Source organism: Lissotriton helveticus, chromosome 5_1 (genome assembly GCF_964261635.1).
Source record: "Lissotriton helveticus chromosome 5_1, aLisHel1.1, whole genome shotgun sequence".
NCBI lineage: Eukaryota > Metazoa > Chordata > Amphibia > Caudata > Salamandridae > Lissotriton > Lissotriton helveticus.
The window spans coordinates 234036663-234064028 of NC_136065.1; positions in this window are offsets into that span (position 1 = coordinate 234036663).

A 27366-nucleotide genomic window follows, 5' to 3' on the forward strand; every position below is an offset into this window, starting at 1 on the left:
CACTGATGTCATCACTGATGTCATTTAACATGTCATGAGTGATTTAATATGTATGGTCATAAGCACTGCACGGCGGGAACCAAATTCGGCCAGTTAAATATACCTGGTAAATTACAGCTATTTTGTTTTTAAATGTTAGATTTTTTGTTATTTCATCATTTAACTATAATATCACTTTACCTTTTGTTTCTTTCCCTGTGGATTTTTCAGGTTCTTTTTAATATAAGCTAAAATCTTATTATAATACCTAACTATAATCTCACTTAAATCTTTGGTTTATTCAGTGAATGTCTGAGTTTTTTTCAAATGTAAGATAAGATCTTGTTTCCATAGCTAACTATAGCATCACTTTAACCTTTGTGTTTTTTCAGTGATATTCTTATTTTTAATCATATTTACCCAACTCCTATGCTGTGCACAGCTTGTGGCCATGTGCAGTGGTGAGCCTCTGGCCAGGCCCTGCACCCAGTAACCTGTGGGCACCCAACCCCCCCCCCGTCATGCACCCAATCCTCCTTGGCTGCCCAAACCCCCACCGCACAAGCCTTTAGCTGTGCCCAGTAGTGTGCTGGCTGCAGGATATAGCCCCTGGCCATGTCCAGCACCCAAACCCCTACAGGCAACAATCCCACCACACAATCCTACCCCACAATTATACTTAATTTTTTATACTTTTTTGTGGTATTACAGTACTCTAGTGGTACCACAATCAAGTGTCATATCCTTGGTACTGGTGCAACTTCAGCTGGAGTACTGCAGTATCTCTAGGGAGGGCAACACTGGGTGACACAGGACTACCGTGATATGATACTGGTAAAAATATTTTTGGGGCTCTGGGCAATATACTTTTTTTTTTAAACCTATCATGCCCACTCCAGGGACCTCTTTTAACATGAGTTCTCATAAGTGGTTAAACGAATTAGCACGGGAAAATTATGTTTTGGACCAACCTCTTTTTCTCAGCCAACGCTTCGTGGATCACCCCTAATCTTTCTAGGAATTAGATTAGATGGATGCAGTTTTTTTAAAAGTTTCGTGAAGATTCGTCATAAGAAATCAAAGTTATCAGCAAAACAAAAAAAAATCTTCCTATGGAAACTCTGACTTAACTATAACTACGCAGTGGCAATCACCAATGTGTAGCATATATGTTTAGCCACAATAACAAAATTCCACTCCTATTTAAGAAGTTGAGATGTAAAGATATTCCTGATGTATTGATTGGGAAGAAATGATCCCCCACTCACCCGAGTTACCTGAGAAGTAATGACTGACAACCCTGCTGGGTTGCCTACACTCAGATTGGTGTGGACATGAAAAGCACTCAAAAATATTTTTCACCGTATATCTAGCACCAAAGTGGAATGTTTATTTTATACATTGTTCTTTGCTGTTTACAGTCTAGTAATGGAACCCAAAAAGTGCTGATCACATGCCACACTACCCTGGGTTCTCTGTGAGAGACTGTAGCCTGATATCTGGTGTTTAAGATTTTTTTTCTGGATCCCCAAGGTAGCTTTTGAACCCACAGTACGGGCCAGGGTGTAAAGGCCCTGTATGAGTCTGTCCATCTCACCAAATGACCTGAGGAAACCCTCGGAGATGTAAAAAAACTGAGCTAAGTTTGTACCCAGAAGTTCAACACATGCGTCTAGCACAGGCAGGAGATAGCACTTCTAACCTACACCCCTCCTCTCAAAGCCACATCCCTTCTCCCATAACACGCACCCTCGTTCGCCCTTCTCCTTTGTCAGTCATCTTTCTCCCACTTGTGTGTCTGCCCCCTCAGTGTGGCATTCATCTTTTTGCCCCCATCTACCCATGGCACTTACCCAATAGTGAACCTCGTGCACCTGTGAGGCTTGTTTTCCTGCCCTCCCACCCTCCCCGTGTTACACTCTTTCTCCTGCTGCTCCCTTTCCCCGTGTGGCATCCATTTTATTTCCTCCTCACAACCTACCAGTTCTCCTGGACTCTTCTCACCCAAGCAGCATCTGATCTCCTGTGATTCCATCCTCTCCAATACCATCACCTTGCAAGAAATACATAGAACTGTAATTTAAGATGTCAGGACAGCGGAGGGTGCTAAAGGAATAGCTCCCTCAAGCACCATGCGCTTCACCTGTAGCCAGGGTTTCAAGTGGGATGAAAAAACGGGGGCGTGGCCACTGTAATTAAAGGTGTGGCTTAAAACACTTATGCAACAAATTTGTGCTTTGCATAGTGTGCTGCCCCACTGGTATTTTGCTGCTTCTGTCATTACTTCCAGATATATAATGCAAGAAGTAACATTACACCTACAACAAGCAAGGACTATTGGCAATGTCAATGGTTGTAAGTGGCTTAAGATAAATAAGTAACAACTATCACTTCATTGTATAGAATATTGAAAATGCTACTCGCTCTTGTGGGCGAGGTTATGGCCTAAGGCTAGAGCAGCCGATCTTCGAGCTGAGACAACAGGTTTGAGCCTAACGACCAGTGATTCAAAGAATTAATATACACTTGTGCAATGTAATCTGTGTTCACATAAAGTGCTCCAAGTTTGCGCTATATAAAACTGAGAAACGAGTCTCTTTGAAGCTACATCAAAGGCAGTGACAGGTTGTACTATTACAAAGTTACGTTTTTTTTTCTCCTTCACCCAGAGGGTAAAAATGGAGAGCCCGACAGAGACCCGTCTCAGCACCTGCTTTTAAAAACTGCCAGTGCTGAGCACCGGCAGGACCCGGCCTACATAAAGCGCTGCCTGTGGCCATGATGCAGAGAAGCGAGTTGTCCAAGTGGTACCAGAGAGAGAATAGCTTTTAAGTTGCTCTCTTTTGCTGTTGGGAGAGCCAGCAGACCAGCATGGAGCCTTCCAGAGGAAGAGAGCTGGAAACAGGGCTGTCGGGTCCAGAGATGGCCCTTGGTTTAAACTGAAATCAGCCATCTTTGGTGTCAGACCTCCCTGGTCCTAGGTCTCTTCTGCTGCGAGGCGCAGTGCTGGATTTCTGGCTTATAGTGTAACCTGACAGTGCCAGGTGGGCCAGTTTGACAGGCCAGTGTGTCGGTCAGTTTTGTGGCTGTGGTTTAGGCTGGTTTTGTGCCCACAAGTGGGCAGGCATCTGCTATTCACAAGTTTGAATAATCATAAAACATCTTGGAGTGTTAATCTGCCTGTCGCACAACACTGCCTGTAACCTATTGATCACATTTTTAATCCATAATATGCAGACGCAGCCACCTGAGGTGCTTAGGTGGACGGAGGCGGTGAAAAAGCGAGGGAGGAAAGAAGGGAGACAAGACTGAAAGAATGAGGAAAGAGCACTGTGGATGCGCTAATCTAATCGAACGATACGTCGATGAACCAATAGCATCCTGGGAGGAGAAGAGCAAGGAGGTGTCAATGTTTTTGATGGGGAAAGAACATAATGAATTTCAGTGCTACATTCCCTTTAACATCATCATGCACATTGCCAGCAGCAAACACTCATTCCTGGGGTCCTCCACCCTTCAGAGACCACCCACGCAGCAGGACATAGAAAGTTCAGAGTTCCTCGATGTACAAATGTAGCCCAATTCGTATTCACCCCTCTGTAAATGGCGCCCCCTTTTATTTTGGTGCCTGGCCCTATTTTCTGTCTCAGTCCCACCAAGTCTGTAACTGGGCCACGGTTTTTGCAAAATACTGCAAATGTTTTGTTGGGGGGGGCACACTTTTTATATTTTGAGGTCATAAAATTTGGGTCAAAAGGACATCTATATAGTCTGGAGGAGAGACTACACCACGTGGTGCCCTGGGATTGTGTTTGACCCACAGTCCTTTGACCAGAGGCTTAACACAGGAAGCAGGGGTCGCCCTATCCCAGTTCGGTGGCATTCAGCCTGGGTGACCCCGGAAGCTGGTGGTCTGCGACCTAAAGGCTTGTGTTCAGAAGCCTTATACAGGAAGCCGTGCTCACATGCATGCCCAGCCCAGTGCTCGCGGAGGTCCCAGCCCTGAATGGACTGAAAAGATGAAGTCACTGTTTGCTTTGGTCCAGCAGCCTGAGGCACAGGGACGAAATCCATGGATTAGGGTCCTGGGAACCACCAGGCCGGGTACGCCTGGGTGGCCGCTCTCTGTGGCAGGAAAGGTAGCCTGGCTTTTCAAAAGCTGGTGACCAAGCTGAGGTGGAGAGAGGCACCCTCTGCAGACACAGCTCAGGAGAAATTCACTCACAGCTACTCACCAGGTAAATTCAGCACGGCATGGCCATATCTGAACTGTGTAAAGCGCTGCACTCCATGGGTCAAGATAGAGTAAGATAATATACAATGTAGAATAGAAGAAGCAGACAGTGATAGCTTCTCTTAGACAAAGAACCTATGTGGGTGGCCATGACGTCGCGGCTGACGGCGTCGTGCTGAGCCGGGCGGGCCGCCGGGCGGCGCACACGGGTGCTGCTTGTGCAGGGGTTTCCGGGTCCAGTCTGAGACCTGGGAGATTTTGGGGTGGGAAATCTGTAGCTAGATATTGTCTCTACCAGATATTGCGCTTCCGAAAGTAAATTACTTGTTCAAATAAAACAAGTCAGTTAGGGCCTCATGTAGGTAAATAGTATTTACCGATTAGTAAATACCGAATTTTACCGATTAGGTATTTACGAATCGGTAAATGCTATGTAGCTAAAAAATCGGTAAAAATTACAGAATCATTAAGATTCGGTATTTACCGAATCTGTATTTACCGATTTGGTAATTGCCATTCATTCCTATGGGCCTCGGGGCCCATAGGAATGAATGTGAATTACCGAATCGGTAAATACCGATTCGGTAAAAGGGGGAAAACATTGAAGGGTGGCAGGGTGTCACTTTGACACCCTGTTGCAACCCTCAATTGTTTATGGGTGCACATATTGCAGACATACATGCCCTAAGGGCATGTATATCTGCAACATGGCACTGAAGCAATTTGCATTAAATTGCTTTTTTTTCCGTTATTTACCACCAACTTGTAGTTGGTGGTAAATAACGAATCCTAACATGGGATAAGCACTCATTTAAGTGCTCCCTACATTAGGAATTCGGTAATTTACCGAATCGGTATTTAAGAAATCGGTAATTTACCGATTCCTTAAATTACTGATTCAGTAAATTACCGAATCCTTAATTTCGGCCCCCTACATAAGAAAAGCCCATTACCGGTCAGTAACGGCCGAAATTCGTTAATTTCGGCCGTTACCGGTAATGAGCCACCTACATCTGGCCCTTAGTCTGTAGTCTATAAAATATAATTCACATTTTGTCACACTGCTATTATTATCTTGAGTTTTATAATTCCAGTCGCAGCACATGGACAAGAAGCCAGTAACATTATGCATCAGGAGGTCATTAATTTCACATTGTGCAGCATAAATGACTACTATACTTGTTATCTATGTTGTGAACATTAATTGTTGTAAAGTGCTCTTAGATGCTCTGTATAGACTTATATTTGATGTGCAAATTTACTGTTGTAAAGCGCTCTGATAACTTAACATGTAGCTATCGCTATATAAAACTCTCAAATAAATAAATATGCATTTAATCACACCCACAGCACAGGTACAGCAAAGACAGCAGCTGTGCATGCTCTCCTGTAACACACAGCTCATAGACAGCACAAGCAGCAGCAATGCAAACCTCTGTCACACCCAGAGAGGAAATAGTGCATGCAATACTAATGCAAGCAGCATACACAAGCGCACAGTATAGAACAGCCAGCAACTTCCTGCAAAGCCTTAGGACACATGCAACATAGGCAGGAAACCTTGAGCCATGGTTACACACACTCACACGGCAAGGAACCAAGAACAGTAGAGGTTTCAGCATCACCGTCAACACATGGAGTGCATGACAAGAGTGGTGCAATCCTACATATTACAGAGAGCTGCTACAGCTCAAGGAACATCAGAATTGCTGAATGGCTGTGTATCCTGGCCTCTTTGAGCAAAGTAGGTGGTCACTGTCAAGCATTGAATGACATTCAGTTTTCTAAATGTGTACATTTTCTATCAGTCAGTCAGTCAGTCAGTCAATTATCTTTATTCGATTATTAAAAATCATAAAAGAGCGAGCAATAATACATGACAACATTTCATCAAGACACATAATAATATAGATCAATATTTTGTTAAAAAACCCTAAAATCACATTATACAAAATAAATTATACATTAATGTTTAAAAAGAGTAAAATCGATAAAATATAAAAGGTAAACATTAGTCTGGGACAAGGTGCCTAATTCTAGAACGATGCTTATTTGTACGTACGCCTGCAACCAAAAAACTAGCAACATGAAATGCTACTTTTAAGTTCGGAAGAAGTTGCAGGAACATCATAGCTGGTTTTACCTGTGTAAAACCCAAATTGCACAGTATAGGCAGCAAATATTTTTTCCTAATCTCTTTATAATGGCCGCAGAACAAGATAAAGTGAGTCGTGTCCTGGGTGGAAAAGTAATCACAATCACATGGTTCAGCATTTTGAGGTCTAATCCACTTTTTAAAATTACCCAGAATGAAGGGAATCAGGTCAAGATGAAATCTCGTTAGAAGGAAACGGTGGTATGGTTTATTTACCAAAAAAAGATATGGTTCCATACCTAGGACAGATCTTAACGTGCAATGTTTCCTAACCGTAGATTTATTTAACTCTGTGGCTTCCCTCTCCAAAACATAATGATTTGTCAGGAGATTTTTAACTATTTTTATGTCTTCCTGAGTTATCAAATGTGGAGAAGAAAAAAGTTCGGCTCGGCCAACTAAAGTTAACTGCGTCTGAACGTATTTTAACCATGGAATATTATGTGCTCTATCCAGGGCTAAACAGTCTTTAAGGATGTTATGATTTAAAGTAAGCTCCTGGTTGAGCCAAACTTTCAACCATCCAATAACTGGGGCTAATTTTAAAATGTCGGTGATATAGCCCAGTCCAAGCTCTGTATGTACTATATATGTGGAAGTCGATTGAGGGACAGAAAGCAGGGTTCTCAAGAATTTATTTTCTACTTTCTGGATTTTATCATATTCATGATTTGTGTACCCCCAAATAACAGAGCCGTATTGAGCAACCGACAAACATTTAGCTTTGTAGACCTTTATAATGCTTTCCATGGGACGAGCTCCAAGTTTTTTAGCAAAACCAAGCAACCCAGCAGCCGCTCTTGCTACAGCGTTGCTTTTAGCCAAAAGCTGGGGGCCCCACGTGCCCTTTTCATCAAAGGTCACTCCTAGGTAAGGAAAGGATGGGACTCTCCTAACCTCTTTCCCAGCACAGAAAAAAGTTTTAGTCTTTCTTTTCCTGCCTGCGGCTCCTGCTATCATTACGTGGGATTTTTCTACGTTGGTTTTCATGTCCAACGAGGACATGAAATCCCCAAAGGATAAAAGGAGTTTATTTAATGCCACTCCAGAGCGTGCTAAGAGGACAGCATCATCCGCGTACAGGAGGACAGGTATCTTTATCTCACCTGCGCGCGGGATGTCAGTATGGGAATCTGCCAGGACTGCCTCGAGGTCATTTATATAAAGAGTAAAGAGGAGGGGGGCAAGGATACATCCTTGCCTAACCCCCCTCTCTGACTTAAAGTGACAAGTACATCTTCCTTCCCTAGTCACTCTGACCGAGGTCTTAAGGTCTCTATGTAGCTCCGCCAGATACCCCACCAAGGGAGCATCAATGCCCATGGACAAAAGGACCCCCCACAGCTTAGCCCTGTTAACCAGGTCAAAAGCTGAAGAGAGGTCCATAAAGGCCATGTACAGAGAGCCCCCCTTGGCAATTACATATTTATTTACGATCAGTTCTAGATTTAAACACTGATCTTGAGTTCCTGTTTTGGCTCTAAAACCATATTGTGCATTTGATAAGGCACCCTTCCCTTCTAAAAGCTGAGTCAGTCTTCCTAAAAGGACTCTCCCCAGGATTTTTACACTAGAATCAATAAGGGAGATTGGCCTATAACAGGCCGGGTCTGTTCTTTGTCCCTTTTTAAAAATCGGTATTATGGTAGACTTAGACCAGCTAATGGGAAAAATAAAATCTCTTGTAGCATTAAAAATATTAGTGAGAATTTTGGCACTTAATTCAGGGGCACTCTTAAAGAAATCTGCGGGAACCCCATCGGGGCCCGGTGCCTTTTTAGAGTGTGTGTCACTGATCGCTTTTTTTACCTCCTCAATGCTAAAAGGGGGGATGGTAGCTACTACTTGTGTAGGTTGTATTTCACAACCTGGAGTGTTATCAGGGCAGCTATAAATATTACTGAAATGTGTAACCCACTGTTCATGGGATATGGTGCAATCTGCTCTCTTTTTCTCTAAGCCCACAAAAAATGGATGGTTTATTATCGCCCAAAATCTAGAACTATCTCTCTGTGTATCGGGCGACAATAAGTCGTTCCAGGCCTCCTTTTTGATCTCAGATTTCCTCATCCTGATAGCATAATTATATTTTTTTCTCAGTAATGCTATCTGTTCTTTGTCTTTAGGTTTGTTTTTTAAAGCCTTCAAGAGGATTGAGTGAGCCTTGGAACAATTTGAATCGAACCATTTTGGGCCCCTATATATATGGGGCTTTTTCTTTACAGTCAGGTCTAGATTGACCTGGCGGCAAATGACATTAAACGCTTCTATCAAGGTGGTAACAGAGTTATTATTATCCAAGCAGATTGCAACCTCCCCCTCAACTTTAGCCAGGGTATCCTGTATAAAGGTAATTGGGGTTACTTGATCCCATTTCAGTCTGTGATTCTGATCTCCCAGAACTAAATCAGTCACACATAAAACTTCAATTTCTCTCTTTCCCAAAACTCCCTGAGATACAATCTCTAAAATTATTGGGTTATGGTCACTAAAAACTGAAGTTTCTACCTTGTAATTAAACACTTCAGACAGAATACTGGACGATAAAAAAAATATAATCCACAACTGTGCCGGTGTTGTTACCCACGTATGTTGGTAAACTCAAACAAGTGTTACTACTATAAAATTCATAAAGATTAAAAATTGCTAAGAGTGATTCCAAAGCCTCTCCACGTGATGAGTGTTCAAAGTGCGGGGTGGAGAGGTAAGGGGGAAAATCCTCGTATTCCACGCGGCAATCCATGTTACATGGGTGAATATTATAGTCTCCCATGAGAATCACATCGAAACCATGAACACTATTCTCACTGTGGGTGGACAGGAAATCCTCTAGAGTTACCAAATGCTCGTTCAAGATTTGACTGACGGGGGAATTATAAAAATTAACAAATAGTATAGGCTGTGAGTTTTGTGTGGTTAATTCAACCGCTAAGATATTTGTTGAATTAGTTTTAATCTGTCTTGGCTTTCCTTGAATATCTAAGGAAATATATATAGCCAAGCCCCCCTTTGCCCTTCCAGAATTACTAGGTACTGCAGGTACAAAGAAATGGGAAAAGCCGTCTAGAACAAGTCTGTCTGACGTTTCCCAAGTTTCTTGGAAGGCAAGAATGTCATTGGATCTGACCATCTCCAACCAGTTCTTATCGTTGAATTTAGATCTGATACCAACAACATTCCAGCTCATAATTCTGCAGGCCCTCTTATCTGTGAGTTTTGGATCTAAAGGCCCGAAAACAGGCAAAGGACCCTCGTCATTAATATCTTTTCTGAGAGAGAGTCAATCGTTTTGATCCATGAAGGATAATGGGGCATAGCGATTAAATAATTGAAGGGGTTCTACGAAGGAATTTTGCTGTGGTAGAAGGGGATAATGGACCAATGCATTATGCCTTATATCTTGCCCCCGTCTAGGATTAGAGTCCCAAAATCTATCCCACCCTGGCGCAGGAGTCCTTGGATGAGTGACGTTCTGTTGCTCCCCATAGAAAAACTTCAGGGTTAGAGGAACAACAGTACCCTGTCTGCGTTGAGGAGGGAATAGGTTAGCAAGTATGTTAGGAAGGACATCTTGATTTGAGAGGCTCACTGCCACACAGTCCCCTTTAAACTTTTTCGGCCGGTTTCCCAGCCAGGGGACCCTGGTTGCTGACTTAATTACGTTTGCCAGTTGATGTTTTCCCCCTGGAGCTAACCGCATATTACTGGTTAGCCAGTGCAGAGCCTTGCTTGTAAGGGAGGTAGGGCTTTCCACTGTTCCCCCTTCCAAAGGAGGGACATTCGCTAACACAAGAACCACTGGTGTGGCCTCGACTAAAAATTGTAGGGGGTCCGTAGAATGAGCAATTACTGCGGGTAAGCTGACAGGGGGATTAATATCTGTTGGGATGTTAACTAAATGAGGGCCCTCAATAGTAGTGGTCAATGATGTTAATGGTTGGGGTGGTAAATTCTCAACAGACAACTGAATCCCTGCACCATCGCTTACAACCTCGTTAACCACATTTCCCCCTGTGTTATTGCTCAAGTTTGTAACTATTGTGGTAATGTTTTCTACCCCTCCTGCAACCGTGGTGTGGAGACCACCCAATCTTTTAATCTCCGCTTGCAATTTATCGATTTTAGATATTAAAGGTTTTACAATGGCATTAATTTTTAACTCAAGAAAGTCAGCAATCCTTTCAAAAAATGCGTCCTCAAAAATGTGATTTTGTTTATCCTCCACTGTGTTTACTTGCTTTGTCTTTGGGGTAATAGCCCTCTTCCTTCTTGTCCCTGGACGTGGTCCACCCAGCTTAGGTGGATTTTTAGTACATAATCGTCTTGGCCTTATTGCGCGCCCTTTAGGTGTCTGCCCATCAGATGAAACTCGTGCGTGTTTCTCCTGGTCAGAGTCAATGTCAATGTCACTTTCGGCCTGTATATTGGAAACCTCAGAGGCCGGGACTACATTGTCAAGTGCGCTGCTTAATCCTTGAAAAATAGGGCCACTAATTATGCTCTCCTGATTGGCTTCCTGCAAAATTGTGTCATCAATCAAGATAGATGCAGTCGGGGACAAACAACGAAGGTCTGGGGATTGGCTTAACCCAAGAGAGTTTCTCCTCTGCGTGTTTATTTTTTTCACGGTCTGACAAGGTAGTTGTCAAGAGTGTTTTGTGGAGCATCCTTCGATTTCGTAGACATATTTACAATATATTCACAGCCTTGATTTTTAAACTAAGATAATAACTAATAGGAAAACTCTTTCAACTGTGAGTCTTACTTGCAAAGATGAATCCTGCAGCGTTTCTGGCCCTGCCCCTGCCTCCTCGTGCCGATGAGGGCCGTAGAGGGCCCGCCCTTTGCCCGGGCTTAGCCCCGGGCGTCCCGCTCGCGTCCCGCTCACGTCCCGCGAAGCTGGTACCTGGGCGCTTATGTGCGTCTCCCTGGCGCCCTCGCGGTGTCACAAAGGCGCGCCGCCGCGTAGGCTGCCGGGATTTGTGGTCCCGGAGCGGCGGCGCGTGCAGTCTGATGGAAAGTGACTCTTGGCGGTGGCGGCGTGCTTCCAAGTGCCTAGCTGTGGCGGCGGCGGCTGGCAGGTAAGTGAAAAAGGTCTCCCCCGCTTCGCCGGTTCCTGGGCGCTTATGTGCGCCTCCCTGGCGCCCTCGCGGTGTCACAAAGGCGCGCCGCCGCGTAGGCTGCCGGGATTTGTGGTCCCGGAGCGGCGGCGCGTGCAGTCTGATGGAAAGTGACTCTTGGCGGTGGCGGCGTGCTTCCAAGTGCCTAGCTGTGGCGGCGGCGGCTGGCAGGTAAGTGAAAAAGGTCTCCCCCGCTTCGCCGGTTCCTGGGCGCTTATGTGCGCCTCCCTGGCGCCCTCGCGGTGTCACAAAGGCGCGCCGCCGCGTAGGCTGCCGGGATTTGTGGTCCCGGAGCGGCGGCGCGTGCAGTCTGATGGAAAGTGACTCTTGGCGGTGGCGGCGTGCTTCCAAGTGCCTAGCTGTGGCGGCGGCGTCTGGCAGGTAAGTGAAGTAGGACAACTTACTACTCTTCCGAGGGGTGCCGGGTGCACCCGCCCTCTGGAGAATGACACTGACGCAAGGTATTTCCTGAAGGCAAAGGCTCAGCTGGGCTGGATGGTGTCTAGATCAGTTTTGAGGCATCTGGTAAATTTTTACAAGCAGAAAGTGAGCCTTTCTCCCCAGTCCTGCCATAACTTTCTGTGGAAACAATGTGTAAGTCAAGGCCTTATTTTGGTTCCGCTTCCCATGGTGTATGGGAAACATGTGTTGGTCATACAGCTGTTGCTGGAAAAGCAAGACATTTCTCTATGTAGAAACCCAACGAGCCTACCACAAATTATAAAGGGAGCTCGCAAGTCCTATTGAAGCCCTTGTGTTATTAAAAGTGGAGTGAGCCTTCAATGCAACACAAGAGCCCTCGTGGTAAATTATAGATGTTGCGAGCTTTTATTACCCTTTAAGAGTCCTGGTGTTTGAAAGGCTAGAATGAGTGTTCCTCCACCTGTATGGCATTATTATTGCCTTTGTGCGATTCCAGTAATCATCTTCTCTGTAGAGTAAACATCATCCACTTTCCCATAAAGGTACACTTTATTGTTTCTCAAGCCATTTTTCTGCTTCACTCTGATGTTAGCCAAGACCTTTTGATTTGACTATAATTATTTACATAATATACCTCTAAGTGGTTTCAGCTAGTCCTCTGTGTACATTGGTCTGTTATTGTGTCATACACATTTTTCTTCCTCCCACTACAGTATACACCATGGGGCAATGGGTCAGCCTACTCCAGTCATAGGCTATCTTCAGTGTGAGTGACAGAATTATGCTCTTTCACAAGAAGCAAATCCGCACTCAAAGTAGTTCCCTTCATTGCCAGGCAATACTGTGGCAATGTCTATGTTTTTTAGATCAAATATTTTTGCTTTTAGAAAATTTTTAGGTTTTGCATTATACACTGTGCATATGCTGTCTGTTGTGAGGTGTATTGTTATCTGTCAGTGGGCGTACAAATCTGCCCACTGCGAACCATTGGATGGCTATATTGTCACTCTCATTTGCTTTCTTTTTATTTGTTAGCTTCTGTGGGTTTTCCTTCCTCTTCTTGTGTTTGTCCCTCTCCTGGAGCATGCAAGCATTACTTGCATCTTTCCATTGCTAATTTTTCAGGTGCTCGGGTTTTCTTTTAGTCCAAGCACTCCACAAGAGTGCATGTGTTTTCTCTCTACCTAGTGTGCTTTTCTTTCACCCTCCATGCTCCGTGTTGCACTCCCACTCTTGCCTGGTTGCGTCTCTCACTCCTGCTCCTAGTGCTCTCTTGCCCGTTTATTTTTCCTCACTCATGCTACACTTTGCTCTCTCTGCTTGCCTACCTGCGCCCTCTATGTAGTAACACCCACCCACCTGCCCCCTGTGTTTCTTCCACCCCTATCGTCTGTGTTGCTTTCCCCATCCTCCCGTTGCTTCCAACCACCCCCTGCCCTCTGTATTGCTTCTGTGCTCCTCAGCCGCACTCCACATGATCCACACTGTTTGATTGCATCCATGTTTCTTCCTTTGCACTGAACTCCCAGGGAAGCTGAGGATATTTGGATCTTTTTCACCAGGGAACAAATCACCTGCACGACTTTTGGATTAACTTTGCCAGGGAACAAACACTGTAGCTCCACTTCTGAAGGGGCACAGTGGCACCAAGAGCCACAGGATCTACAATCACTGCCTGAGGTGTCACAGTGGAGTAGGTCAGGCACTCTGCTTTCTTTCCCTGACGTGTATAACTCCCATCTGACACCAACACCATCCGTGCTCCTGCCCTCTCAGGGACACTGACACAAAGGAGCTATGCGGTCACTCCGGCTTTCTGCTCCAGCAGTTTTTAAATTGATTCTAAAAACTCCACAGTTTTGCAACCTCAAAAATGTTGGTTCTTGCCTAGGAGGCAGGTTTAAACTGTCTGTAGGCAAAATCCTATTGTGGACCACGCTACTGAATGCTGCCTGACCAGAATTTAGGTGCCTCTTTGTGAGTTTTCTGCTTTTGCATCCAAACATATCACACAACAACAAACATGAGCCTAAAACAAGCCAGACCTATTGGCTTGTTAGCACAATGATTTTGTTTCTAAATATTTAGAAATGGTAATTACAAATAGTTTATATGTGGGCATCACTATGTGCGCACTGAATTGAGGCCAAGGTTTGGATGAGCATGGAATTAGAACTCAGTTATGGCCCACTGAGTCAAAAAGCCCTCAGTCTCGGAGCTCTCAAATGTGTGCCCCATTATAAACACCCTCTCACAATCAGAACTCACCCGGACACCCACATGCGACTCAGCTCACATGCACCATACAATCATAGGAAAACTAATAGCTCAGCTTTTTAGAGCCGAGACCCCTTGGCTTTGCCAATACTTAGTAAAGTCAATTTCAGTTACAATATAGTATTGCACTAAAGCAAGGAGAGTTTACACACTTGTGCACTTTGCAAATGCTTGTTTTAGTTAGGCCTTTATACGTTTCAGGGCCAGAGTGGCCCTTTGACAGTGATGTACGGGCAAGGTGAGCATTATAAAAGGGGGTGCGAGGGCTCTTGTTAGTAAGTGAAACACACGTGGTGTCCCACACTATCAGTCCGAGTGCTAGGCTTTAGAACTTATCTGTAGAGATTTTTTGTGAATCTGTTCACAAACAATATGTCTGTCTGCTAATACTTAAATACAAAAAAGGCGAGAGGTAAGAGATCCTAGTTTGAGCGGTACCACAACATCATACGGTACCAGCGTTTGTTAGGCTATCATTATACAATTCAAACAGAAATTGATTAACGAGGCTGTTTGCAGGAGGTTTTTTGTGAGAAAATGTATACAAATTTTATTACAAATACATACAGTTTGATTTGTCAATGAGTTTAAAAACATAGATGAATACACATTTCAAAAAATTTGACAGGCAATGCATAAAAACTATTTAAAACATAATACATAAAACAAGAATCAGAAAAATGTCGACGCGTCGTTTCGGCTCTTTTTCATAAAAACACCTTCTTCAGGACAGATTCTAGGTTTAAGAAAACACACAATTACCAAACATAGTTTGTCACATTATCGTCTTTGTTACATATTATCCCTACTTTCCTCATAAGAATAAAACTATTAGGTTCACATGCCCTCTATCTTTTCCACTGTGCACACAGTAAATACAATTATACATTTGTAGTCTGTTACCTCTCCCTTTTTCCTCTATTCTTTTCAGTTTATGACTATATGGACTAGCCTCTATCTTGTTTTATCATTTTACTGTCTCCAAGGTGGCACTCACCTCGGGGTACAAGGAAATGATATGATGAACTCAATGGTTAATTGAAGTTCGTGCTGCATCAGGATCTCTTTTGGTATATGGTTCTGCTGGTTATCAGTGCTTCTTTTGAGGATAGTAACAACTGACTATAAGGTAAGAGGGAAATAGACAATATATTATCTGCCCCATTTCTATATGACCTTCCTATCAAACTCTTGTTAGTAAGGCCTTACTGAGGACTATAAATGGAGCTCTCTTGTACAGGTGTGCACAGTGAGGGTTATATAAAGGGCCGTGTTGTATGTAGGTCCACAATGAGGATCAGAAATGGATCATCTTGCATGTAAGGTCAAACTGCTTAGCCTACACATGGGACCCTCTTGTGTGTAAAGCCATTGTAAGGATTACTTGGTCTATAGACCAGGCCCTCTTGTACTTAAGTGTAACTGCAACAAATGATGGACAGAATGCTTAATGATTCAAACATTCTCCCCCAGTCAAGAGATCTGGGTTAAATCCATTGTTCTTTTGCCCACTACGCACCCCAGTTTGGACCCAGCTATATGCAAATCAGTCTTGACCCTGTGCCTCATGAGAACAGTCCAGATCGAACTGCCAAGCCAGGTCCTCACTGGACCAGAAACAAGCATCCTGGGACGGTTTCAGGGTATGTCACCCTTCATCAGCCAGGCTAGCTTGAACCCAGTGGCACAGTGAGCAAGGGACCCACGTCTGGGCATACCCATCCCACTTAAGGCGAAAAGGGTAACTGCAACAAATGATGGACGAAATGCTGAATGATTCAAACATTCTCTCCCAGTCAATAGATCTGGGTTAAATCCATAGTTCTCTTGCTTTTATCACCCAGAGTGGGACGGGTATCTAAGAAAGGAGGAGTGCTGTGTTGGAAATCCGGTCACACCACGCCCGGCAGCCCACCAGCCAACAAAGATTGTGTCTGGACGCCTTGTAGGGCATGAGGCCCAATTGGTTTGGGGCCACCAGTGTATCAGTTACCTGCAGGAGGCAGTTTGTGAGGCACTTCGCCAGAATTTTCATCTCTATATTGAGCAGGGATCACTGACATTATATCGACGGACACAATATCGAGTTGCAAAAATATCGGCGATAAATTATCGACAGCAATAATATTGAGTTACTATATTTATTTAGGAAACTACAAAAATATCGAGGACAAAATATCGAGTAGCTAAATTATCGACAACACTAATATAGATAGCCAAAATATAGACTACAAAATTATCGTTTTGTGAAAAGTTATATATAACACTACAAAAATATCGACTGCAAATATATAGATAGCTAAAATATCGAAAATAGATGAATATCGACTTTAGAAAAAACACATTAAATATGTAAAATACTATAAAACTCTAAATTTAAAATACATTATACACTCAACAATACATATAAATTTATAAAAAAACATATATTTCATGCACATTAAATATTTAAACATTTTTGCCACATATCATCAAAACATTGAAGCACATATATAAATAAATACTATTTTTTCAACATATATTATCACATTATTATTACATATATTTGTAAATAATTAAAATACAAACGAGCTTTGATGCAAAAATCTTCACAATTTAGGATTCCCACAACAAACCAAGCAATTAAATATAAAAAAATTCAAACTAGCCAATGAAATGCTCCCTTTCTTAAAACATCCAATCAAATGAAAGAACTAATAAAATACACACTATAAAAGCAGTAGATTCCCACTGCTATTTCCTGCTGCTAACTATATAGAAAAAAGATGGCTACAGTTTGACAACGTTATTCCTGAAAAATCTACTTTGCAAAACAAGATTACTACATAAACAATTCAAGTAAGTAAAACTTTTTTTTTATTAAAAACAAGTATTAGGCTAGAAATGTAACTATATCTTTTAACAGTTTAAATAACATTTATTTTTCAAATTTTACAATTCTTCTACAGAAATCTCTAAAACACATCAAATAACCTGTTACTGATTCTTTGCCACCAAATACTGAATGTAAGTATATATAAATGTTCTGTAACACACCAACTGCATTTCTTTTAAACTCTTTTGTAATTGCCATTTCTTCTTTATTCGATCTTCTTAACAGATATTCATAATACATACTAAATCTACTACACCAAAGGCAAAGACTACACAATTTAAAGAAGTAAGTATATCTGTTGGCTTCCTAAAAAGCCCAAAAATTCTAAAGCTTTTTTCTAATGGCCATTTTTTCTTTCTTCTATCTTCTTCCCAGATATTCATAATCCATCATAAATCTACTCCACCAAAGCCAACAACTACACAAATTTAAAAAGTAAGTATATCTGTTTGCTTCCTAAAAGTCCCTAAAATGCTAAAGAGTTTTTCTAATATATATATTTTTTTATTATATCTTCTTGACAGATATTCAGAATACATCCTAAATGTACTCCACCTAAGGCAAAGACTACACAATTCTAACAAGTAAGTATATTTGTGAACTTCCTAAAAGGCCCCTAGAAAAAGCTCCAAATATTATAAATGATTAGTTTATAAAATCCTTGCTTTTCCTACCAACAGAAATAAAAGAAGAACATAAAAGAAATATTTTGAAAACACCTTTTCAGCATTTCTCTAAACAAGAAAAAATTACTGTAAGTATAAACAGTGAAATGTAAATGTCTAAATGCATGTAGAACTATATTTTACATTTAAAAATGTTTCCTTCTAAATTTTCCCAGCACAAGTAATAGAAAAATGACAGGTGCTTAATTTGTAATGTCACATAAAAATAAACTTTTGCTATGCTACATGGGGTATGTTTATAATCAGGAAAGACAAACAGGAACCAAAGTATTTTGAAAATGTACTAAATATTATTCAAATAAATGCTATGGTAGGGCTACTACTGAAGAGGCAAATGTATTATTTACTAGAGAACACAATCACCCCCGTAATGTCACAGAAATAGAGATCAGGGATGCTTTGGAAAGTATCAAAGAAGCAAGTACAGGGACTAACAAACCAACAACACAGATCCTAAAAGAGGAACTTTTAAAAGTTCCTAGCCATGCTTCAGGTCAACTATCCTCTATTGACTCCTTAAAACGCACAATTGCACGCCAAAAAAGACTCACAACTACAACTCAACCTAACCCTAAAACATTAGAAGAAATTGTAATTTCCCCAGAAATGAGCATAACACATAATAAGGATAAATGTGTACTATTTGACAACGAAAGCTCTACTAACAGAATTATAATGTTTGCTACTGCAACAAATTTAAGGAAACTATGCGAACACTGGATGATGGATGGGACTTTTAAACCATGTCCTAAACCATTCTACCAACTGTATAGCATACATGGATTGTACCATCATTAAAATATACCATTTATTTACTGTTTGTTACCTAACAAAACACAAAACACATATACAGAAATGCTAAATGTAATAAAAAATGAAACTAATAATTATTTTCCCCAGAAAATAATTATTGATTTCGAGCTAGCAATGATCAATAGCATTTTAAAAACATTTCCCCACACAGCAATACAAGGTTGCTATTATCATTTTAACCAAAGCATATGGAGACATCTCCAAAAATCCACATTAAGCATCCAATATGCAACAGATAGCAATTTTGCATATCAAATTAAAACATTTATTGCACTATCCTATGTCCCTGTTACTGACGTAGCAGAACATTACAATATACTAATTGACAGTCCATACTACAAGAAATATGAAGACAAATTAGCCCCACTTTTAGACTACTTTGAAGATACTTGGGTGGGAAGGTTACATAGATCTGGACACAGACGCCAACTTAAATTACACATAGCTTGGTGGAATGTATATCTAAGTACATTGAATCAAGAGGCTAAACCAAACAACAGTGTAGAAGGATGGCACAATGCATTCCAAGCTACCACTAGCAGAGGAAAACCCACCTTCCACAATCTAATACAAGCTTTACTAAAAGAACAAAACTACCAAGAGCTACGAATGGAACAATCTCTAACACAAATAGGTCCTAAACTAACAAAACAAACAAAACAAATGTTCCGACTACTTCAAAGCCAGGTCACACTATATCCTTCAACAAGAGGTCTAGACTACCTATCCCTAATAGCAAAAACCCTACTGTAAATTATCTATCAAAAAATAACAATAGTTTCTGCAATTTACTTAAAATGTTACAAAATCTTGTCATTTTTGTTTCATAAAAAATCATACATATTTGTTGTACATATTTATAAACATTTACAAAAAAAATTGTAGATAAATATGCACTATTTAATATGATATAAAACTTCACAATAACATTAAAAATTACATTTCCCACCCTAATAATATAGAAGTAAAAAACTTACAATTTATCTCACAGAAGAAGACGTAATGCAGCCACTTTTAATCCATCCAATCCCTTGGCAATCCATTACAAATCCAATTTTCGAATGACTCAAAAACCCGAAAACAAGTAAAAATAGCAAAAAACGCTCCAGGAATTCCCGATAAAAGAAGTGTAGTAACTTTATTATTTAAAGTGATATACAGACAAGTTGTTAAAAATTAAAACGCATATTCTTCTCCCAATCCAATGCGATACCCTCAAAACTCGAAAAACTGGTAAAGAATGTAGAAATCACTCCAGGAACACGGAACTAAACAAAGAGGCCTATTATGATTGCCGTTTTTCCGCATCCTCCGGGCCGGCGGAAGCCACCGCCGGCCCAGAGGATGCGGAAAAACCGCAGCGGACCCACCAAAGACCCACCGCCACATTAGGATGGCTGGTGGGTCCTGGTTTCCGTCCGCAGCTTTTCCGCCGCGGTTGGCTTACAACCGCGGCGGAAAAGCTCGAATATGGTGGCGGTGTCTCTCAGACACCGTCCACCATATTAGGAAGTGCGTGAAAAGATGCTTTTCCGCGGCGGATTTTCCGCCGTGGAAAAGCATGTGGAACTTCACTGCGGGGGCCCGTTGCGGGCCCCCTAGGTGAAGGGGGGATGGGGGGTGCACATGGGGGGTACCTATGGTACCCCCCTGCATTTGTATGCAGAGATCGGCAGGCACCGCGCGGTGCCTGCCGCTTTCTGCATACAAATGCAATGTATGCATTTTTAACATTGCGGCAGGTGCAGCTTGAAGCAGCACCCGCCGCAATGTTAAGGATAGAGGATGTGACCGCCACCCTGGCGGTCACATCCTAATCTTCACGGGGGGAACGCCGCTGCCCATGCAGACGTTCCCCCCAACTCTATGGTGGCGGACGGACCCAGGTCCGTCTGCCATCATAATCGGCCCCTAAGTGTGTTGACTTTATTAAAAAAAAAGAACATACACACAATTAGTTTCTAAAAAAACGCATTATGTTCTCTAACTCCATTCCAAACGGATAGCCATAAAAACCCGAAAAATATTAAATAAATGTAAAAATAGCTCCATGAAAGCACGAAAAGAGGAGAGAGAGTTTTAAATAGTACATTTAAAAATAATACACTCTTTTCTCCCAAAAAAACCCTTTCCTTCTCCGGAAAGAAACAGCGAAATACCGGAACCTGTAAAAAAGCATACAGAAAAGAAACCCACCCACACAAATGCCCATACATCTCCAAATAAACATAAACAGTAATGTAAAACATTTAAATACACATATAATAATATCCAAAGCATTAAACTACACTATGCCTCAAACACTCACGACACCTCCGTAAAAACGATTTTTCACCTAAAACATAGCAAAACAACGACTACATACACACAATAGCACTACAAACCTCTAATATACACTCAAACACTACTACTCTCTAAGATATATTACTTAAAATAGACCTTACCTTTCTCAACGCAACGCAGCTTCCAACCGCGAGCTTCTCCAGTCCTGAATGAAGCAAAATAACCTTACGCGGTAAAAAAGTAGTCCCCTTGAAACAATATTAGCAACTTAAACATACTAAATACAATGTTCCAAGTCGAAATAAAACATATAACTACACTAATAATTTAATACAAAATTAACTAACATATAAAAATATTATTAGCTCAAATATCCTTTGTTAATTAATATTAAAGAATATTTAAATAATATTATTTAATATTAATATTGTAAAAAAATATAAAAATTGCAATAAATACATAAAACATATGTAATGTGAATTGGTATATATTATATATTTTTTTCCCTTTATTTAAGTGACTCTACAACTATATTTCATTTTTAAATCAATAATATTAATAAATAAATATTAATATTTATTATTATTATTAATAATATTTATATATGTCAATTGTAAATGAATACAATGAGAAATATAAATGTGACTTAATATTTGTTGATTATATATATGTTATTGTACTAAAAAAATTATATTTTTTCACAATTGTAAATTAATTTTAATAATTAATATACTATATTAATTTTTATTATTAAATAAATTTAATTTACTAATAAAACATTATATCCAAATAACTAAATGATTTTCTATTTGATATAGCATTAGGAATAATGTTTTTTGCTAAAAGATTTATATACATGTAATAATATTTATTTCTATAATGTATTTAGATTAAGAACATTGTATGTACTATGTACCAAAGTCTTTAAAAGTCTACTTAGAATTAAAATTATAAAAATAAATATTTACTTGCTTATTAATTTATAGTCATGTCTATATACAACATGTATATTTAATAATATTAATATATAATATATTAACATAATTAAATAAATTGGTAATATGCTTTAAAAAAAAATTGTTAAAATATGTAGTAATATAATTTCCTTACCAAATGTAAGGAACAACAGTTTATAATTTATTGTGGAAATATTGTCAAAAAGATCATTTTGTAAAAATGTACTACATTTATGAATATAAATAAATGTAATGTAATACATCCTATTTAACTATCTACTTAAGTAAAATGATACAAATATTTCATACTGTACTGTACATATTATAAATTCAAATTGACAATAAAAAATTTCTAAACCTCCATGTCTCCTTATTTTTTTAAGATGAATAAACTGTTATGTAAAAATGTGAGAATTTATGATTAGAGATATAAATGTAAAACTTCATGTACCATTACAAATATAAAATATACAATTAAATTACATCTGAATTTTTATTAATATTGTTTTTGAGATAGATTTTTAACATATATATAACTTACTATTCCCACTTCATTGAAATTACATAGAAAAATAAGAAGGTGGTGGAGACTTGCCCAATGAAATATACCACTCAAAATACAGTAAAATAACTATCATTGAAGGTGCTGGACACTGACCAAATGTAATTTACTATTCCAACTCCAGTCAGAAATATATCAGGGAAGGCACTGACCCATTATAATTTACTATTCCAACTCCAGTCACAAATATATCAGGGAAGGTGCTGGACACTGACCCATTATAATTTACTATTCCAACTCCAGTCAGTTAAATATCAGGGAAGGTGCTGGACACTGACCCATTATAATTTACTATTCCAACTCCAGTCATTAAAATATCAGGGAAGGTGCTGGACACTGACCCATTATAATTTACTATTCCAACTCCAGTCAAAAATATATCATTGAAGGTGCTGGACACTGCCCATTATAATTTACTATTCCAACTCCAGTCATAAATATATCAGGGAAGGTGCTGGACACTGACCCATTATAATTTACTATTCCAACTCCCATCAATTAAATAACAGGGAAGGTGCTGGACACTGACCCATTATAATTTACTATTCCAACTCCAGTCAGATATATATCAGGGAAGGTGCTGGACACTGACCCATTATAATTTAATATTCCAACTCCAGTCAGTTAAATATCAGGGAAGGTGCTGGACACTGACCCATTATAATTTACTATTCCAACTCCAATCAGTAAAATATCAGGGAAGGTGCTGGACACTGACCCATTATATTTTACTATTCCAACTCCAGTCACACAAATATCAGGGAAGGTGCTGGACACTGACCCATTATAATTTACTATTCCAACTCCAGTCAGTTAAATATCAGGGAAGGTTCTGGACACTGACCCATTATAATTTACTATTCCAACTCCAGTCAGTAAAATATCAGGGAAGGTGCTGGACACTGAACCATTATATTTTACTATTCCAACTCCAGTCAGACAAATATCAGAGAAGGTGCTGGACACTGACCCATTATAATTTACTATTCCAACTCCAGTCAGTAAAATATCAGGGAAGGTGCTGGACACTGACCCATTATAATTTACTATTCCAACTCCAGTCATAAATATATCAGGTAAGGTGCTGGACACTGACCCATTATAATTTACTATTCCCACTCCAGTCAGTTAAAAATCAGGGAAGGTGCTGGACACTGACCCATTATAATTTACTATTCCAACTCCAGTCATTAAAATATCAGGGAAGGTGCTGGGCACTGACCCATTATAATTTACTATTCCAACTCCAGTCAGACAAATATCAGGGAAGTTGCTGGACACTGACCCATTATAATTTACTATTCCAACTCCAGTCAGTAAAATATCAGGGAAGGTGCTGGACACTGACCCATTATAATTTACTATTCCAACTCCAGTCAGGCAAATATCAGGGAAGGTGCTGGACACTGACCCATTATAATTTACTATTCCAACTCCAGTCAGAAATATATCAGGGAAGGTGCTGGACACTGACCCATTATAATTTACTATTCCAACTCCAGTCAGTTAAATATCAGGGAAGGTGCTGGACACTGACCCATTATAATTTACTATTCCAACTCCAGTCATTAAAATATCAGGGAAGGTGCTGGACACTGACCCATTATAATTTACTATTCCAACTCCAGTCAAATATATATCATTGAAGGTGCTGGACACTGACCCATTGTAATTTACTATTCCAACTCCAGTCATAAATATATCAGGGAAGGTGCTGGACACTGACCCATTATAATTTACTATTCCAACTCCAGTCAATTAAATAACAGGGAAGGTGCTGGACACTGACCCATTATAATTTACTATTCCAACTCCAGTCAGATATATATCAGGGAAGGTGCTGGACACTAACCCATTATAATTTACTATTCTAACTCCAGTCAATTAAATAACAGGGAAGGTGCTGGACACTGACCCATTATCATTTACTATTCCAACTCCTATGTGACAAATATCAGGGAAAGTGCTGGACATTAACCCATTATAATTTACTATTCCAACTCCAATCAGACAAATATCAGGGAAGGCGCTGGACACTGACCCATGTTAAATTTATATACATTAACCATTTTCTTATGATATTGTATTTACAAGTGAAAAATAGTTTATTACATCAATGTTGAACGATTCAGATAATTTATATAAATGTTTTCAAATTTGCAAATTGTTTATTTTGTATATTTTTTATAATATTCTATTTATGTATTTTAAATTTCATACAATTTCCTCAATATTTTCTAATGATCTGATATATTTATATATTTTTTAGTCATCATATTTAAAATATTTATTATAATCTTTGTAAAAACATCCAACTTTAGTTTTACACTATATTTCTTTTTAAACAGTGAACAAACTAAATTATTAATAATACATGCAATATATGGTAGTGATTTATTTTGTTTTGCTATTTACATATATTTCTAAAATCTTTTTTCTAATTACTGTTATAATTTATATTTATTGTATTTATATGTGTTATAATGATTTTTATGGTTATGTTTATTAATATTTAATAATTAATGTTGTATTTTATAAACTTTTTTTTTAAATAATTTATGCTTATCAAATCTTTATCAAATTATTAATAAAAATTATGTAAAATCTTAATATATTATAATATTTCTTAAGGTTATAATTTTTTATTTATATTTAAAATAATATATTTAGTTATATTTTTGACATTTATATTTAAAATTTTAAATTTATTTTCCCCTAAATTTTAAAATTTATTTAAATTTTGAAAATGTTAAAAAAATCTTGGTTTTCTAATTATTTCTTTATATTTAGATTTTTTTTCAATTTTAAAAAATATTTAAAAATGTTAATTTTTTACAAATTTGTCAATTTCAAATAATTTTTAAAGTTTTAAATATTTAATTTTAGTTTTTCTATTGAATTCTTTATATATTTTTTTTTCAAATTTTATATGAATTTTCTTTAATTTAATCATTAATGTAAAAAATGTTTTAAATGTTAAATTTTTTAAATATTTTTTTTCTATTGCTATATATATTATTTAAACAAATTATATAATATTTTTTTAATTTATTTTAATTTACTCCCCACCTTTATCCCCTAATAACCCAACATCCCGCTCCTAAACATTAACATTCAATACTATTTTTAAAATTTTTATTTTAATGATTTTATTAAATATTTTTTAATTGTTTTTTTAAAATTTTAAAAAAAATGTACTTCTTTTTTTATATACAATTTTGTAATTACTTGTCCTACAAATTTTTAAATTACTCCCCAACCTTATCCCCTAATAACCCAACATCCCGCTCCTAAACATTAACATTCTACAATTTTTTTCTAGTGTATTATTTTAATATATTTACAAAAAAAATAAGTACATTTTTTTGACAATATTTTTATTTTTTTATTTTATTTTATATTTTTATACAAAATATTAATTATTTAGCCTACATATTTTTTAATTACTCCCCACCCTTATCCCCTATTAACCCAACATCCCGTCCCTAATAGATTATTTTTTCTAACAAATTACTCATTTATTACATCAGAAATATTTACTAACTATAAGATTCTTTTCGTTTTATACTCAATTTTTTTTGTTGAATTTTTTATTATATTATTAACACTTGATATTTATATTTTCAATATTTTTAACAACACTAAAAAAACGATATTAAGACTACTCGATATTTTTGACTAGATATTTTTGTATTCGATATTTTATTACTATTTATGTAAACGGTATTTTACACCTCGATATTCTTACTTTCGATATTTCCCTGTACTCGATATTTTATACTCGATATTTTGTCCAATCGATATTTTGGAATCGATATTATGACCAGTTACCGGGTAAGATATCATCCCTCAGCGCCCTGCTGTACAATGACCTGAGAGGGCCAGTTAAATGTGCTTTTGCACATTTGAACAGGTTTAGGGGAAGGCCATTCGGTCCTGCAAACTTTCTCCTTTTCATCTGGCCTATTGCGTCGGCCAATTCCCTCTCGGACAACTCTGCATCAATGGCTTCGCTCAGATGTCCCTGCAATATGAGAGCCCAAATTTCACTTGTGAAGCTCTCAAGGGCCCGCAGGGGAGCCCCTCCAGCCCCCATAGAGATCTTCCAGATACATTGCAAAGGCTTGTGCTATGACCTCCAGGGTCACAGTCCTCATCCCCTTTTCTCCCTCGACCTCCGTGATCCATCTTCCGCCCTCCTCCTTTTTGCAAGCCACTCTAGCAGCTTGCCTTGTTGCACACTTCATACAACCTGACTTGCTTCGTCCTGTACATCACCCTCGCTTTTGGTGTAACAGTCGGTGAAGTTCCTCTCTCCTCGCCTCAATCTTACCTGCAAGATCTGGTGTGGGATTGGACATGTAATCAGCCTCCACCGAGCCATTTGTGACTCAAGCTCCTCAATCTCCTTGTCCCTCTCTTAATGTTTACCTGAGATGTGGGCTATGAGGCAGTCTCGCAGGACAGTTTTGTAGGCCTCCCACACTGTGACATCTGAGTCCACTCTCCCTGTGTTTTCCTTAAAGTATTGAGTTGTGATCTCCACCACTAATTTTCTGGTTTTCCAAGCAATCAGAACCCAAGGGTCCAACTTCCATATACCCGGGATCTCTGGATGTCCGTTTGTAAGAGTGAAGTGGTGAATGGTCTGACATGCCTTATGCGAGTATATTGGCGTGCCAAAAACAGCCCAACTGGTGTTGTGGCATTAGGAAATAGTTCAGCCTAGACATGGACCGCATTTGATTAGAAATGTATGTATACTGTCAGTTCCCCGATGTTCCTCTCGCCACAGGTCAACCAGTTAAATGATCTCCAGAAAGGACTCCAGACGTATATCCTGTCTGGGCCTCTCACATGATTTTACCATCTTATCTAAGTCCCTAAGGTGAGTCATTTTCATGTCCAATCCTACCCAATCAACAGTAGGGAATCCGGCACCTCTGACAGCTACACTCCCATTTTGCCCAGCCCCACTACATGTAAGCCAGGGGAGAAATACC